This window comes from Haemaphysalis longicornis, unplaced genomic scaffold, assembly GCF_048455015.1.
Source record: "Haemaphysalis longicornis isolate Haplotype H1 unplaced genomic scaffold, Haemaphysalis longicornis Haplotype H1 scaffold_10, whole genome shotgun sequence".
In the NCBI taxonomy this organism is placed as follows: domain Eukaryota; kingdom Metazoa; phylum Arthropoda; class Arachnida; order Ixodida; family Ixodidae; genus Haemaphysalis; species Haemaphysalis longicornis.
In genome coordinates, this window is record NW_027526204.1 from 93,940,800 (window position 1) to 93,945,535 (window position 4,736).

Here is a 4,736-nt window from a genome sequence, read left to right on the forward strand (position 1 = left end):
CACTCGTGCTCTGGAGAATATCCTCTGTTGCCAGCTCCGCTAATGTCCCGTGAAGATCCAGCAAGCCACCCTGGCAGAGGCGGAACGTTGAAAAACTTGGGGTGGGGCGCGAATAGCGCGGCCGCGGCTTTCTGGATGGAGGAGGCCACCCATGCTTCATTTTTTTTTCTTCGCCTTCTTTCTCTCTCTCTCTCGCATCGGCTCGGGAATTCCCCGGAACAAGTTGCAAGGCGTCCTCTTCTGCGCTGTACTTTGCCATGTCGTCTGCTGGCATACGGCTCCGGTTGCCGCAATTGTTTAACGGAAATCTAAGAATTGCCGGCTTTGAAAATATGAGTTCGTAGTACATGACACGGAACTAAATAAAACAATTGTTATTTTGACAAGTACATTATTATGAAGTACGTAGTAGTGAAATAATTTTACATCAAAACTATGAGCAGTCGGCTTGGGATTTCTTAAATGCTCGTTAATCTGAAATGTTCGTTAATCTGGTGTTTGTTGTACCAAGATTTGACTGTATTGAAGGCGGTTCAAACATGTTCACTGTATTACGTTTGCATTGCAAGTGTGAGAGATCATGTACCGGAATCTTTACCTTCGCATATATTTCATCGTGTCAGACATTTCACCATTTTACCTTTTTTTGCGGAAGGTAAGCGATCATTATTCTTCTGCCTCCCGACACACACCCGTGTACCGAGTGTGCACGCCCGCCCATTTCAACCTCCCTGCCTCACAAGTCGATCCGAAGACACGATGCGATGAACGCGACTGCGAGGGGCACTTTCCGGCAGGTTCCCTCCTCTTGCAGCGGTATTCGACGCGTCGAGTGGGGCGAAAAACTGATGTCACGCTAAGCCTGGCCTTATAAGCCGCTTCGTCAAATCACCGACGTTACATGAGAAGTTTCTTCCACCGTCCCGTCCACCTCGTCCTCAGCCGCTCGTACTGAACCCGTACACGTCACTTGCCAAAAACACACAGCCCACCTAGCTCTGTCCAGATACTATAGCCAATAACAGCCGCGGGTCGCTACTTCCCCGGTGGGGGTGGGGGGGGGGGGTTATGCCACGAGCCGCAGCTTTTTAGAAAGGACACCAGAGGACACAATGGGAAAATGCCTTAATGCGAAGAGAATGATTCCCCTGAAGGAGCACGCGCAATATCTGCGTTAGAAATTCCTCACTACCATCTCAGCAAACCGTTGAAAAAGAAGCATCCAGACGGGTTTGGACCGCGGGATTCATCTAGACCCCTGAACTGCGGTTCCCTGCTACAGCCACTTAAAACTTACAAATAGCCTGTCGTTCTCTGCTGCGTACCAATATTATGCGGGAGCAACGAAAAGGCAAGCGCTTGTGACGCTTTCCAGTGAAGCGTGTTACCAATACACACTTTACTGCCCAGTCTCGTTAGCATGGGTATGAAAATTTAGAAAAGTTATATAGATAAATTATTTTAGTTTTACAAAAAGATAGCGTTTTCTTATTTTTCTTGCTTTCTGATAATTGTCATTCAATGAAAATGCTGCGATTCACTTTATAGCGAACATCGGGGAGGACATAAGCGCTAGCATCCAGTCGCCCGATTATCCAGCTGTCGTCTCTGACATCATGGCCAAGAGCAGTTTCTTTCGTCATTAAGGAGCGCACAGCCAATGCGTCGTTGGGAAAACCCCAGTGCATTCGGCGTAGGTGCACTTAGACTTGTTTAACAGGGGTATTAGTGGTGTGTGAGCGGAGCGAAGGCTGTATGACAAAATTATTTTCTTTAGAATTTTGCAGTTTTATGCACCGTGTGGCACCCAAAAGATAATTTTGCTGCTCTGCTTGGTAATTGCTGTGATTGGCGGTTCAGTAAAGGTGTTTTTTCGATTAAGGAGATTGTAGTGTTAATCTGAGCTCGCGATTGGTTTTGAACTTGTCAGTTGGCGTTTACTGTGCACCAAGTTTTCCGCTAGTAGCTTCAAAATTTTTTGTTTAGTAAGAATTATTATCAACATTTCTCTGGTGACCTTATGCAACTCTGGAGCAAATAATTCTATCTGAACTCGGAAAGTACGCTTATCCCCTTTGTCGTCGCGTCTTTATGCCAGAGTGTTATTGTCTCTCGAAGGGTATGTTTAGCTTTGTTTAGGTTAAAATCTAGTGAGATAAAAAAAATGCTTGGATTCGTTGGATAGGAATGTACTGCATACTTGAGAGTAAACGCCAGATTATTTGAACGGAATGAAAATCGCTGAAAAGATTACGGCTTTCTGAGAACGTCTTCCTAATTTTGGTAAATAAAATTGGAGAGGAGGTTCCAGAAGGGTTGGAGTCAGCGGACGGCAACAGACACCAAAGGTCTCATTTAGGACAAGGTTAGTCTCTGAAACCTGGTTTGTTTTAATGTGTCGTCATGAATAGAAATGGAAGGTGATATGGTTTTTGATAGATATCAGAACACCTCTGTCCCGACGACTAGAGTGACTAGCACACAGAAGCCTTACTAAGTACATCTCACTGGTGTGGCAGCTGCTCCAGGCTAACGCTTTCCCTAACCTCGTGGGCTACAGCCACTGCTACCCAGTACTGTATACAATTGACGGCAAAATTAATAGACGCAGAGCGAGTCTGCGACACAGATTGTTCGTGGCCGCCTAAAAATAAGAGTGAAGTCAGATAGATTCCTTTGTATTATAAGAAACACGGAGCAGTGACAGCCACGCTAGGCAGTTCTGACCCATACGTGAAAGTTCAACTTGTCCAGTTGACTGAAGTCGACCCCTTGGTCCACGGACTTTTGGTCACCGACTAAAGGAGGAAATAGCTCCAAAGGATCTCTTCACTCGTCCTCCCGTGACAACATTCTGTGCAAAATAGTTTCCGTACTACTACTACTGCTACTGCTACTACTACTACTACTACTACTACTACTACTACTACTACTACTACTACTACTACTACTACTACTACTACTACTACTACTACTACTGCTACTGCTACTGCTACTGCTGCTGCTGCTGCTACTGCTGCTGCTGCTACTGCTGCTGCTGCTGCTGCTGCTGCTGCTGCTGCTGCCGCCGCCGCCGCCGCCGTTGCCGCCGCCACTACCACCACCACCACCACCACCTAATGACTTATTGAAGGAACAGGATTTCGATCCTGCTTGCGGCAATGCTTGTGTACTGAAGAATACGTCTGCAATCGAGGATGCGTTGATCGGTTTTAATGGGGGTGAGTTTAACAATTACAGGTCATATTTCGTTTTCGGAAAAGGATCGGATTCAGTGCATGTGTTCAAATGCACCAGGGTAACTGCCACTTTTAGATTACCGGCAAGAAATATCGTTTTTACTCAGCCTTCCTATGCTTGTTTTGTTTTCATGCCATGGGTGTTAGACAATTCAAAGCACCTTACATTTATTAGAAAAGATGGTCGAACCATGAAGATTCCTAAGATTGAAATAAAGAAGGTAGTCGCTTGCGATTTATTTAAACTGCTTCGTAAGTGTCGAAATGGCGCAATGGGATACACGCGACAATTTCTTAGCTGCTTGATGTGCATTCGCTTATTATCGTCTACTGAAACCCATTGTGTAATGCTGGCTTTCCTGCAGTTCGTTTTGCCTGGCCGTGCGCCAGACACCATTAGCAAAGCATAGAATACTTCGCTCTAATTGAACTTTTCTGTGCAGGAGGCATTAGGCACGATGAACGGTGGAGAATGGGTATACCCTTTTTCTTACGACTAATGTTTTGTAGGCCGTACATTTGTGCAAAGGTTTGCCTCGCCGAAGCATATCGGATCAGATGGTATTGTAATCAATTATTTCCATTTGTTGTGGACCGTGCTTACCATTGTAGTATTACGCCCGGTCAGCGTCACTCTTGTAAAGGGAAAGATGTAAAATTTTTTGGGTGGAAAGTGTCCTTTATGCACTGCCATGTTAGGAGGGGGAGTGTTCGTACAGGAGCTAGACTATATTGTATAATTTTCTAGTCTAAATAACATAATCCTGGGAAGTTTAATACAAGCATTGCGATTGTTTCATCGTAAGCATGTCTGTCATTAAGCATTTCTGAATAATTAATGTTTCCAAAGAAAAGGCATTATAAATAAAGTGGATACTTTCTGCACTCACAATTAGTGTGCGCTGGCGGTGGGTAGCTAGTACTTGTAGACAACTTCTGTGCCTCTTGATGTCGTCGTTAGTATTTTGCCTTAAAATTTCAAACCAGCTTCACCACAATAGACTGTCGCTCGCTTTTGCTGCAGAACGTGTATATCTACAGGGTGTTGCATATTGAATGTGGTCGATTTCACAAATGCCTGGCACTCATTAGGGGGATAAGCAGTATAGTGCACTGTTTGCTTTTAGGCAGAAATAGCAGAACAGAGGTTGCTGATGTTCTCAGGCACGCTAACGTCTCCTATACGGGTTCATGTATTCGGAAAGCGCTCCCGTATTTCCACATCATCGTCAGTGTGCACATTGCACAAAAAAAGCTATATAAGTGTTCATTTTGTAATGCGCCCGTAAGAAAAAAAAATTTGAAACAAGAAAACCAGCCTCTTTTTTGTATTAAAAGGGATGGTTCATGTGTTGGACATTTTAAATGCTTTTGCATTTGTAATCACGGAAGTAGTTTCGACTAAAATTTACTCTCTATGTGGCATGTGAGCCGGCACTGTCACTTAAAGTGCTTTGATATTACTCAGACAATAAATACTTCGCTGGTTTTGTTGCA